The sequence below is a fragment of the Phalacrocorax carbo genome (assembly GCF_963921805.1).
Source record: "Phalacrocorax carbo chromosome W unlocalized genomic scaffold, bPhaCar2.1 SUPER_W_unloc_6, whole genome shotgun sequence".
Classification (NCBI taxonomy): Eukaryota; Metazoa; Chordata; class Aves; order Suliformes; family Phalacrocoracidae; genus Phalacrocorax; species Phalacrocorax carbo.
In genome coordinates, this window is record NW_026990257.1 from 356259 (window position 1) to 369221 (window position 12963).

At 46.9% G+C, this 12963-nt stretch overlaps 1 protein-coding gene across 7 annotated transcripts in view; it reads left to right on the forward strand.

Moving 5' to 3' along the window:
* LOC104044423 (SET-binding protein-like) overlaps positions 1 to 12963 on the forward strand; it is a 399734-nt gene that overhangs the window by 46032 nt on the left and 340739 nt on the right. Inside the window, exon 1 of one of the 7 annotated variants that reach the window (XM_064440017.1) lies at positions 9633 to 9718. The exons of the other annotated variants lie outside the window; for them this stretch is intronic. The gene's annotated coding sequence lies outside the window, so the exon portion shown is untranslated. Of the gene's footprint in view, positions 1 to 9632; positions 9719 to 12963 lie in introns of those variants that run through there. 7 annotated transcript variants of the gene reach the window in all.

Sequence of the window (12963 nt, forward strand, 5' to 3'; positions counted from 1 at the left end):
TAATGGTATGAAAGAATGAATTAGTTATGGCAAATCTTATTAGTGTCCATTGTAAACAGAAACATATGGGGGCACTTGCAAAATTATTCCTTTTTTTATTCAGCTTTGTAACTGAAGCAAACTTTTTTGCATAGTGTAATTTATTTAGCAACTGGAGGGGTGTGGAAGGTGTGTGTTTATATGTAGCAAAAAGGGGGACCACAGTATTGGTATTCCATTAAAACTGAAGCTTAGTGCTTTGTCAGGTTTTGGCAAGGCTTTTTGCTTTGAAAGCCATTTAGAGAGGATTGGAGCAGATGGCAGGGAGATCCTCTTTGTGTTATTTTTGGACATTGCCATTGAAAGTCTCAGATTGTTGTCCTTTTCCCCCCTTCCCCCACTTGTGTTTTTCTTCCTTCCTTCCTTTCCCCTTTCCTTCTTGAGAACTTATTTTAAAAAGCATACATTATTAATAATACAACATCACCTAAAAGCAGGGTGTTTTCTAATGAACCAAGCTGTGGATATTTTATTTCTGTCTGCCTAGATTTGGAAAAAGTTGCAGGGGGGACTGTCTCCACCTGAAGCAGTACAAGTGGTGTTAGGAGAGCGAGTTGGATAGGGATGGGAAGCCAGACTACCTTTTTGGTGGGTTCAACTCAATAGCAACACATTTCCCCAGTAGATCAGCAGCTGTGTTAAGCCCAGGCAACAAGTTTAGATTGAGGATCTCTAATAAAACAACTTTAGTGACTTGCATGACATGTGGTTAAGCCCTTGTGGTGGAGAGGGCCAGCTGTAGATAGACTGGAAAACTGAACTATGCCCTGGCTCTTCATGGTGATCTTCCCATGTGTCGTGGTTCAGCCTCAGCTGGCAACTGAACACCACGCAGCCGCTCGCTCACTCCCCCCACCCCCGTGGGATGGGGAAGAGAATCGGATGAGCAAAAGAACTTGTGGGTTGAGATAAGCACAGTTTAATGATTACAATAAAATGATAATGATAAATGATTATGATAATAATGACAATAATGTTAATATTAATAAAAGGGAAAAGGAAGGGAAAGGGAAAACAGGAAAAAAAAAACCACGGAAACACAAACGATACAACCGCTCACCACCCGCCGACTGACACTGCCCATCCCCGAGCCGCGATTGCTCCCCCCTCCCCCAGCCAGCCCCTCCCAGGTAACATACTGGGCATGACGTTACATGATATGGAATATCCCTTTGGTCAGTTTGAATCCGCTCTCTTAGCTGTGCCCCCTCCCCTCCTGGCTTCTTGTGCACCCAGCAGAGCATGGGAAGCTAGACATGTCCTTGACTAGTATAAGCGTTACCCAGCAACAGCCCAAAACATCTGTGTGTTATCTCAACAGGTTTTTTTTCCCATGCTTATTTCAAAGCACAGCACTATAGCAGCTAGAGTGAAGAAAATTAACTCTATCCCAGCTAAAACCATGACAGTATCCACCCCTTATTCCATATCATTTACATCATGCTCAGGTCCCATACTATTCGATAATCCCTATCCATCTTCTCATCCTTTAACAATATATATATACAGATTTTTCATTTATCATTCCCCTAGTCTGTGGACCACCCCTGTAAAATGCCTGTGAAATGTCCATTGAGTTCATTTAGTCCATGACTTTGGGTTTCGTCTCTTGTAAGAGTCTTTCAGAGAGGTGGTGTGTGTGGGGTCAGATTGTTGCATGTCAGTCCTTGTTCCATCACCGCTGCACTGGTAGTTCTTGTTCTCTCACTGCTGCATTTTGCTCGGTTCCATTGAAAGTTCATTTGCTAATATTATTAATTGGGAGATTCCCACCATGATAACATTCCACTGATGCAACCATAGTAGTGATGACATACAACATCATATAGCAATTAACAGCCTATTATTCAGTTCATGGGCTGTTTTCACCCAAAATTAAATCCCCCTGAGGTACACACCGGACTCCTCCATCCTCCTGCATCACCCACCAAGTGCACCCAGGTCCTCGAGCAAACGCAATCCCACGAGTGGGTTTGCCTCTGCCTGAAGCAGGAATAACCCAGACTGTCTTGCCCAACATATTTTTTATGTGCGCTACAGGGACTTTATCCCCTTCCACAGTACATAAGGATTCTGATTGGGCAGGGCCAGCTCGCCTGGCAGATCCCCTCGTGTTGACTAACCAGGTGGCTTTTGCTAGATGTGTATCCCAGTGTTTAAATGTTCCACCCCCCCATTGCTCTCAGTGTCATCCTTAATAGTCCATTGTATCTTTCGATTTTCACAGAGGCTGGTGCGTGATACGGGATGTGATACACCCACTCAATGCCGGGCTCTTTGGCCCAGGTGTCTATGAGGTTATTTTGGAAATGAGTGCCGTTGTCTGACTCAATTCTCTCTGGGGTGCCATATCGCCACAGGACTTGTTTTTCGAGACCCAGGATAGTGTTCCGGGCAGTGGAGTGGGGGACAGGATATGTTTCCAACCAGCCAGTCATTGTTTCTACCATTGTAAGCACATGGCACTTGCCTCGACAGGTTTGTGGGAGTGTGATACAGTCAATTTGCCAGGCCTCCCCATACTTATATTTCAACCATCATCCCCCATACCACAGAGGCTTTACCCGCTTCGCTTGCTTGATTGCAGCCCACCTTTCACATTGGTGGATAACCTGTGCAATAACATCCATAGTCAAGTCCACTCCTCGATCACAAGCCCACCTGTATGTTGCATCTCTCCATTGATGGCCTGAGGTGTCATGGGCTCACTGAGCTAGAAATAGTTCACCCTTATGTTGCCAGTCCAGATCCACCTCAGCCACTTCAATCTTGGCAGCCTGATCCACCTGCTGGTTGTTTCGATGTACTTCAGCGGCCTGACTCTTGGGGACATGAGCATCCACATGACGTACCTTTACAACCAGGTTCTCTACCCAGGCAGCAATATCTTGCCACAATGTGGCAGCCCAGATGGGTTTGCCTCTACGCTGCCAGTTGCTCTGCTTCCACTGCTGCAGCCAGCCCCACAGGGCATTTGCCACCATCCAGGAGTCAGTCTAAAGATAGAACACTGGCCACTTCTCCCGTTCAGCAATGTCTAAGGCCAGCTGGATGGCCTTTACTTCTGCAAACTGGCTTGATTCTCCTTCTCCTTCAGCAGTTTCTGCTACTTGTCTTTTAGGACTCCATACAGCAGCCTTCCATCTCCGGTGCTTTCCCACAAGATGACAGGACCCATCAGTGAACAGGGCATACTGCTTCTCATTTTCTGGCAGTGTGTTATACAGTGGGGCTTCTTCAGCACGTGTCACCTCCTCCTCTGGTGGTATTCCAAAGTTTTTGCCTTCTGGCCAGTCCATAATCACTTCCAAGATTCCTGTGTGACTGGGGTTTCCTACTCGAGCCCGCTGGGTGATCAGTGCAACCCATTTACTCCACGTAGCATCAGTTGCATGGTGTGGGGAGGGGACGTTCCCTCTGAACATCCAGCCCAGCACTGGCAGTCAGGGTGACAGGAGCAACTATGCCTCAGTACCCACCACTTCTGAAACAGCTCAAACCCCTTCATATGCTGCCAATATCTTTTTCAGTTGGAGTATAGCGGGCTTCGGACCCTCTGTATCCCTGACTCCAAAACCCTAGGGGTCGACCCCGGGACTCCCCATGTGCTTTCTGCCAGAGGCTTCAGGTAGGGCCATTCTCCCCGGCTGCAGTGTTGAGCACATTTTTTACATCTTGTCCTGCCTGGATTTGCCCAAGGCCTACTGCATGCACTATTTCTCGTTTAATCTGTTCAAAGGCTTGTTGTTGCTCAGGGCCCCATTTGAAATCATTCTTTTTCCGGGTCACTTGATAGAGAGGGCTTACGATCAGACTGTAATTTGGAATATGCATTCTCCAAAAACCCACAACGCCCAAGAAAGCTTGTGTTTCCTTTTTGCTAGTTGGTGGAGACATGGCTGCTATTTTGTTGATCACATCCATGGGGATTTGACGATGACCATCTTGCCATTTTATTCCCAAGAACTGGATTTCTTGTGCGGGTCCCTTAACTTCACTTTGTTTTATGGCAAAACCAGCTTTCAGGAGGATTTGAACTATTTTCTTTCCTTTCTCAAAAACAACTTCTGCTGTATTGCCCCACACAATGATGTCATCAATGTATTGTAGGCGTTCGGGAGCTTCTCTCCTTGTTCCAAAGCATTATGGATCGGTCTATGGCAAATGGTAGGACTGTGTTTCCACCCCTGGGGCAGTCGATTCCAGGTGTACTGGACCCTCCTCCATGTGAAAGCAAACTGTGGCCTGCACTCTGCTGCCAGAGGGATTGAGAAGAATGCATTAGCAATATCAATTGTGGCATACCACTTGGCTGTCTTTGACTCCAGTTTGTATTGAAGTTCTAGCATGTCTGGCACAGCAGCACTCAACGGTGGAGTGACTTCATTCAGGCCACGGTAGTCTACTGTTAGTCTCCACTCTCCATTAGACTTCCGGACTGGCAATATGGGACTGTTAAAGGGTGAGTGGGTCTTACTGATGACTCCTTGGCTCCTCAGTTGGTGAATGAGTTTATGGATGGGGATCAGAGAGTCTCGGTTGGTGCGATATTGCCGCCGGTGCACTGTTGTGGTGGCGATCGGCACCTGTTGTTCTTTGACCTTCAGCAACTGAACAACAGAAGTGTCCTTTGAGAGACCGGGCAAGGTAGACAGCTGTTTAATTTCCTCCATCTCCAAGGCAGCTACTCCAAAAGCCCACCTGTACCCTTTTGGGTCCTTGAAATACCCTCTCCTGAGGTAGTCTATGCCAAGGATGCACGGAGCCTCTGGGCCAGTCACAATGGGGTGCTTTTGCCACTCATCCCCAGTTAGGCTCACTTCGGCCTCCAATACAGTTAGCTCTTGGGATCCCCCTGTCACTCCAGCAATGCTGATGGGTTCTGCCCCTATATAGTTTGATGGCATTAAGGTGCACTGTGCACCGGTGTCCACTAAAGCTCTATATTCCTGTGGGTCAGATGTGCCAGGCCGTTGGATCCACACAGTCCAGTAAACCTGGTTATCCCTTTCTTCCACCCGGCTGGAGGCAGGGCCCCCCTAGTCCTGATCATAGTATTCATCACTCACTTCCAGTAAATATGAATCACGGGTGTGTCTGTTAAGATCAGTCAGGACATCAGCACTTCTGCTCCTCTGTCTGGAGAATTGCTTATGGGAAACTGGAGCAACAGCTCTTCTGGAGAAACTCCCCTGAGTAATCATTCTCCCTTGCAGCTCACGTACCCGTGCCTCTAAGGCTGAGGTAGGTTTTCCATCCCACTTCTTCATGTCCTCTCCATGATCACGCAGGTAGAACCATAGGGTGCCCCGTCATGTGTATCCCTTCTCTTGAGCCAAGGGACGATTACTCCTAATGGCTGAGATACTGGTCCGTACTGGTGGGGAGTAGGACCTATCTTCTTTGAGTTGCTGGACCTCTCTGGACAGTTTCTCAACAGCAGAGACGAGCAAGGAAGAGAGATTCGCTTCATATTCCCGGAGTCTATCAATCAACTCAGCCACTGTTGGTGTGTCATCATCTTTCCAGGACATTACTGCCAATGAGGTTGCATACGAGGATGGTGCGCTCCGTACAAACTTCCGCCACATGGGTCGTGTGCACTGGGCTTCATCTGGATCTTTGGATGACCGTTGATCGTCCAGGTCACCATAAACCACCTCAAGCACGGCTAATTCCCTTAGATGCTGAATGCCTTTCTCCATGGTCATCCATTTTCCTAGGCGAAATACAATATCTTCTTTGAAGGGATACCTCTCTCTCACCGTGGACAGGAGCCGCCTACAGAAGCTGAGGGCTTGTGTTCCTTTTCCAATTGCTTTATGAATGCCCCCTTCCCTAGAGAGGGATCCCAGTTGTTTGGCTTCCTTCCCCTCTAATTCCAGACTACTGGCCCCATTATCCCAACATCGGAGCAGCCAGGTGATAACGTGCTCACCTGAATGACGCCCGAAATCTTTCCGTATATCCCGCAACTCACTCAAGGATAGGGATTGGGTAGTTTCCGTTTCTTGTACACATTCTTCCTCTTCCTCCTCCTCTTCTCGTGATGTCCCTGGTTCCTCGTAATCTCTTTCTAAACGAGTTGACCTTCTCTTCCATGATTTCTTCTTGCGTATAGGGGCGACTGATACTGGCACAGGTTGGTCCTCTGGTTTAGATGCAACGCTTGGCACTGGGGTTGGAGTAGCTGCAGTATCCGTCGTGGGGGTTTGAGTGGCCGCAGTGCTCATCACTGGGGTTGGAGGAGCTGCAATGTCTGTCGTGGGGGGTTGGGTGGCCACAGTGCTTGTCACTGGGGTTGGAGGAGCTGCAATGTCTGTTGTGGGGGGGTTGGGTGGCCGCAGTGCTTGTCACTGGGGTTGGATTAGCTCCCTTCTCTTTCCCTTGGGGGTACTGAATAGTGTTAAATAGGGCTCGATAGGCATAAGCCAGGCCCCAGCACATTGCAGTGATTTGTATCTCTCTGGAATTGCCAGGGTGACAACATGCTTCCTCCAAATGTTTTACTAATTTTTCAGGATTCTGCACTTGTTCAGGGGTGAAGTCCCACACCACGGGGGGTGCCCACCGTCTTAGGCATTTGCCCATACTATCCCACATACCCTGCCACACATAGCTATCGAGCCTTGGGACAGATCTCTGGATTATAGTCTTAACTTGCTTATTAACCTTAGACAGAACTGAAACTGTCTGCCAAAGCAATGGCAGCAGATGTATCTTAACTACTCAAGGATGTTCAAGATACTGAAAAGTTGTTGTAATGAAGGAGGAGACATTACATAAGATGGTAGCTATGGTGCCATTCTGTATTTCCTCCACAAAAAACTTCTCAGAGGAGGAGGTATAATTGCTAATTGCCTCCATGAGGTGGTAGCTGTAGTACAGTAACGGCTTCCATGCAAGACCTAAATAACCGATAACAGTCAAGGCCAGTGTTTCAATAAAATCTCCTAGGCAAAATATCTCTAATCACTGCAGAGCACAGCAAACTAACAAAACCAACAGCAAGTTTTAACATGTACGTTACAATCAGCATGGTAAAGACTGGACAAAATAATACTGAGAGCAGATGAATCAATGCTGTGACCAGCAACTGTTATTATCTCAAACCCTTCGTGCCCCACGTTGGGTGCCAAAAATAGACTGTCGTGGTTCAGCCTCAGCTGGCAACTGAACACCACGCAGCTGCTCGCTCACTCCCCCCCCCACCCCCGTGGGATGGGGAAGAGAATCGGGCGAGCAAAAGAACTTGTGGGTTGAGATAAGCACAGTTTAATGATTACAATAAAATGATAATGATAAATGATTATGATAATAATGACAATAATGTTAATATAATAAAAGGGAAAAGGAAGGGAAAGGGAAAACAGGAAAAAAAAAACCACGGAAACACAAACGATACAACTGCTCACCACCCGCCGACCGACGCTGCCCGTCCCCGAGCCGCGATTGCTCCCTCCCTCCCCCGGCCAGCCCCTCCCAGGTAGCATACTGGGCATGACGTTACATGATATGGAATATCCCTTTGGTCAGTTTGAATCCGCTCTCTTAGCTGTGCCCCCTCCCCTCCCGGCTTCTTGTGAACCCAGCAGAGCATGGGAAGCTAGACATGTCCTTGACTAGTATAAGCGCTACCCAGCAACAGCCCAAACATCTGTGTGTTATCTCAACAGGTTTTTTTTTCCATGCTAATTTCAAAGCACAGCACTATAGCAGCTAGAGTGAAGAAAATTAACTCTATCCCAGCTAAAACCATGACACCATGTCACTGGTGAGATTCATTGGTCTTAGGTGGCCTGGAAGGCTTTTGTTCTGCCATCATCTGCACCCAGACTGTGCTGGGAAGAGAGAACTTCACTGCCTCGCATTCCTGGTATAAACAGTTTTCCCAAGCAGTAATTTAGCTTCATATAACACTGCTGGAAAAGCCTGCAGTGCTTTTCATGTGGAAGTCCTCACCGAAGCCCTTCACAACCTTTGTGCAGGCAATCCAGCAAAGCTGAGCCTGGTCCAATCAGTTAAAGCACTTGACTAGCCCAGGTCTATCTGAGGATGTGCACGCACAAAGATGATGGGAGGTCTTGGCTGCAGTTGGCATCCAAAAGTTCAGGTGATTTACCCAAAGCTCATCCAGATGATTAAATCTCTTAAGCTAAGCTGGAAATCTTGAGGAAACAAGCTTTCTCATGCTCCTTCTGTCAGTGGTTATTCCCAGCTAGAAGCAGATACTTAAATCCTCAAATCTTTACATCAGCTATTAGAGGTGCTTTTGCACAGGAAAACGGTTTACAAGGACATTAAGCTTTGGCCCAGAAAAGTGAGGAAATTACCTTCACAGGCTTTAGTTAATTACTCTAACTCTTTAAGACAGTTTGGTGCAGGTTTTGTTTGAGTTTGAGGTGATGATTCATGTTGTTTTTTAGATTGCTTGAACCTGTATAACCACATCCTCCTTTTTTTTTTCTTACCTGGCACTGAGGGAACCCACTTCAGAAACTCTAGTTTTGTTCTTAATTGAATGAAAGCTCAGAAGTCTCTCACTTGCATTGGAGCACCTGAGTTTCAATGCTACAGATGCAAGAGAGGTCTGCTCAGATGGTAGCAGGTGACCCGGGATGTGTGAAGTGATGTCACTTGAAGTGCATTTTCCTGGCTAGAATAAGCTGGGGGCGGGGAACCCAAACCACACCTCACCTTCCTCTTGCTGTTACCTCTTGCTTAGATGATGAACACCCTCTTGGCAGGATTTTTGTTCTGCAGCGCTGACTTCTACACCTGCCTTATTAAAGTTTGGCAGTTCATTCTTGTTACCTACTGGACAAGCCTTCTGCTTGGAGGACCTTCCCCTGCTCCTGTGGTGGCATGGCTGCTCTGCCTGGTTAGGGTTTCCCTTTGAGAGCTTCCAGCGGTAAGGGCTTTCCTGGTCTGGCATGTTGAGAAAGGAACCAAGCAACAGTCTCAGCCTAGACAAAAGGCAAACTCAACCTACTGTTTATGTAGTTACTTAAACATGATTTAGCCTAAATAATGCACATTGTGACTTGGCTGGGGGAGAGGAGCTTGTTTCTAATGAGCTGGGAGACAGCACAATTACATATGAAGTCCAGATAATAGACAGCAAACTGTCTACAGTAGAGAGAAACAAAATATTGATGTGAACAATTAAAGTGTCCATGTGACAGAAGGGTCAGTGATTTCTCATATAGCGGGCAGCCTGGCATGGCCCCAGGAGAGCCACGATGGATGCTTGGCTAAGTGGTCAGCTGGGGGGGAGGCCAGGTGGGTATGGGCTTTTGGGGTCCTCTGCCATCAAAGTTGAGCAGGTGCTTCTGAGGCTGACAGGCTGTACTCTGGGCATTATTTTCATCGTGTGCGCTTTTGACAGTGGAACCATTAACTATGCAACCAGGTACCTGCCTCAGGATGCCACCAGCTGTATGGAGGAGAGCAGAGATGACAGAGGCCTGCCTTCCTTTTTTTTTTTTTTAAAAGGTGTTAATTTTCCTCCTCATCTTCCAGATGTTGAAGTACAAATCCCATCTGCTGGTAACTGAATTCTTCAAGGAGCATGGTCAGAGATTTGCACCCTCTCTGCTCAAAATTGCAATGGAATCTGGCATAAGTTATCCCCTGCAACAGCCTTTTCATCCTCCTCTCACTGCCAGCCCGTCCTGTGGTAAGCTCTTGGCTGTAAAGATTTGAAGGTATAGGCCAATGGATTAGCTAGGGAAGGGCCAAAGGTTAAATGAGCAGGGTTAGCAGCGTGCAAAGGCTATGATTGAAATATTTGCTGAATGCTGACAGGCAGCAGAATAGAGGCAGACAAGTGGCAAATTCCTATTTTCTCATCTAACTGAGAAAATATTTTGAGTGGTATTCAGGCAGGCTGCAACCAGGGAGGGGAAGGAGGGGAGAACTTCAGTGGAAATACCATTCCTGCTAAACCTGTTTCCAAAAACTTTGCATTTGAGCTCGTGGAAATCCCTGGAGCCTGGTGCTTATGTTTTTCTCAGTCATTTTTCCCATGCAACTGTGGCATCAAAATATTCCCCCTCTGAACGCAAAATGTCTCCCAAGCATAATTTGACCTATTCCTGATCTTTTTGTGGCTACAGAAGTCTTGCTCTGCAAGTCTAGCTTCTTGCATGGAGGTCCTATAATGAAAAATCTGGATGTTGTGAGGATCCTGCTGGTCAGGAGGTAAATGAGCTGTTTCAGCACATGATGTGGATGAGATTTAATGATGTGTCAATAAAACATGACAAATACTCAATTCTTGAGTACATGCACTTGTAGTGTGGATAATCATAGAACCATAGAATCATTAAGGTTGGAAAAGACCTCTAGGATCATCAAGTCCAGCTGTCAACCCAGCAGTACCATGACTCCTAAACCATGCCCTGAAGTGCCACCTCTACATGTTTTTTGAACACCTCCAGGGATGGTGACTCCACCACCTCTCTGGGCAGCCTGTTCCAATGCCTGACCGCTCTTTCAGTAAAAAATTTTTTCCTACTATCCAATCTAAACCTCCCCTGATACAGCTTGAAGCAGTTTCCTCTCGTTCTATTACTAGTGACCTGGGAGAAGAGACCGACACCCACCTCACTACAATCTCCTTTTAGGTAGTTGTTGAGAGTAATAAGGTCTCCCCTCAGCCTCTTCTCCAGACTAAACAATCCCAGTTCCCTCAACCTCTCCTCATAAGACTTGCTCTCTAGACCCTTCACCAGCTTCGCTGCCCTTCACTGGACATGCTCCAGCACCTCAATGTCCTTCTTGTAGTGAGGGGCCCAAAACTGAATGCAATATTCAAGGTGTGGCCTCACCAGGGCTGAGTACAGAGGCATAATCATTTCCCTAATCCTGCTGGCCGCGCTATTCCTGATAGAAGCCAGGATGCTGTTGGCCGCCTTGGCCACCTGGGCACACTGCTGGCTCATGTTCAGCAGTGTAGCTTGACGGAAAACCAGCGGGAGACAGGCACCATCCGATGATGATCATCAAGTCTCGTTTATTGGCAATTAGCAAATATCTTTTATACCGTTCGTTAATTAGCACATACATATTGCAAAAGCGCAGCTCATCATTGGCTGGGAGGTAAATGCCAACTCCTCCCATGCTTATCTCTTGTGTTCAGCCTTGCAATTAGCAGTTACTTGTTTCTCACACTCCTTTACCGGTCAACAACAGCTGGGCCCAAGGTCGCTCCGACCCTGAGCCTGTCCTTCTACTTCAATGCCCTCTTTCTGCTAGCCGTTCCCGGGCTAGAGTTTCCCACATTTCCCCCTTTTTCTTTTGTTCCTTGAGAAAGGAACACGGCACTCATACTTCTTTCCATCATTTGTTGCATACATTGCGATATACAAGGGACATACATTAATATAATAATAAACAGTATAAATATTATTAATCCCATCTGCAAAATACTCTTGATCCAATTGCCAATGCCCCATCCATTAAACAAGCTGTTAAACCAAGACCATGGATCATCCTGTCTTACAGAGTCTACATCTAGTAATAAGTCAGATAATGCCTTTGATGTGGCATTTGTTTGCTTAGCTAGCCAACACCCTAGCTTGTTTAATGTCGTGAGGCTTTGAGCAACACCAACTCCAGGAGCCAAGAAGGAAACAGCTATGATCTTTGTAGGATTCCAAAATTCAGCTGTAGAGTCACAGTTATCCTCAAACTTATGAGTGCTCCTTTCGCTTCTCATCTTTCTATGATGTTGATAAATCATTGAAGTGTTAGGGGTAAGAAACGTTCATAGTGTGTTGTTCAGCAGTCGGTCGGACCGGCGCGGCAGGGTCAGTGCCCTTTAACATTGGGCGAAGAATTGAGAGTCACTGATGCGCCACCCAAGGTATTTCCATACCGGTGAACGTTGAACCTTCTCTGCTGCTATTACTAGGTCGTGTAGCTGGAGCTGTTGCTGTAAATATAATTCTTGCTGTGCTGAGAAAGGTTGTTCTTGCGCAAACAAGATGTCATCCATGTAAGGGTAAATTATAGTGTCCGGCCATTGCTGCCTCACTTCTTTCAATGCAGCATCTACGAAGAGTTGACACAGAGTAGGGCTATTCTGCATGCCTTGTGGCAATACTGTCCATCCGAAGCATAAGTCAGGACCCTCTCTGTTGATTGCCGGTAATGTAAATGGAAATCGCTGGGTATCCTGAGGATGCAGCTTTATAGTAAAAAAGCAGTCCTTTAAGTCGATAATTAGTAAATGCCAGTCAGTTGGTAGCATGGCTGGATTTGGAAGGCTAGGCTGTAAAGCCCCCATCGCTTGCATTTGCTGATTTACTGCCCGTAGATCATGTAACAGCTTGAGATGTCCGTGATCTAATTGTTGTTTTATTAATATACAGGCTTGTTGTAGACTTTCCCGTTTGAGCGGTCACTGCCCGACCCATACTGGCTCTTCTGTGAGCCATGTCAGTGGGATTGGGAAAGTCCATGTGGCAGTGACCCTCTTTGGTTACTGTTGAGAGTTTTTGGCTGGACCCAATGGGGCGAGAGCGGCACAAACTTGTTGCTGAACGCGTACCATTCCCTGCCCAACTTCCCTCAATGCTTCAACTAACATAGCTCGGGGGCCGGGAGGTACCCGACTCATGCGCTCAAGCATCACCTCAATGCATGCATCTAGGGGAAGTGTAATTAAAATGCTTTTAGCAGCATGGTTGGAGTTTTCCATAACACATTGACGCAGCAATGGGCCCTTCATAAAAATTTTCCAGTCAAGAGGATTATGGTGTGCTAATAAATTTTGATTGTTAGCAGGGTCCGGTTGATAGATGACAGGGAAAGCCTGAGCTAACAAATTGGCGGTCTCTAGGTCCCCGTTCTGTAATGCCTCTAACCCGATTTTTCGCCAGTCAACCTGGCTGCGCACAGCAGGCACAGAACGGTGAC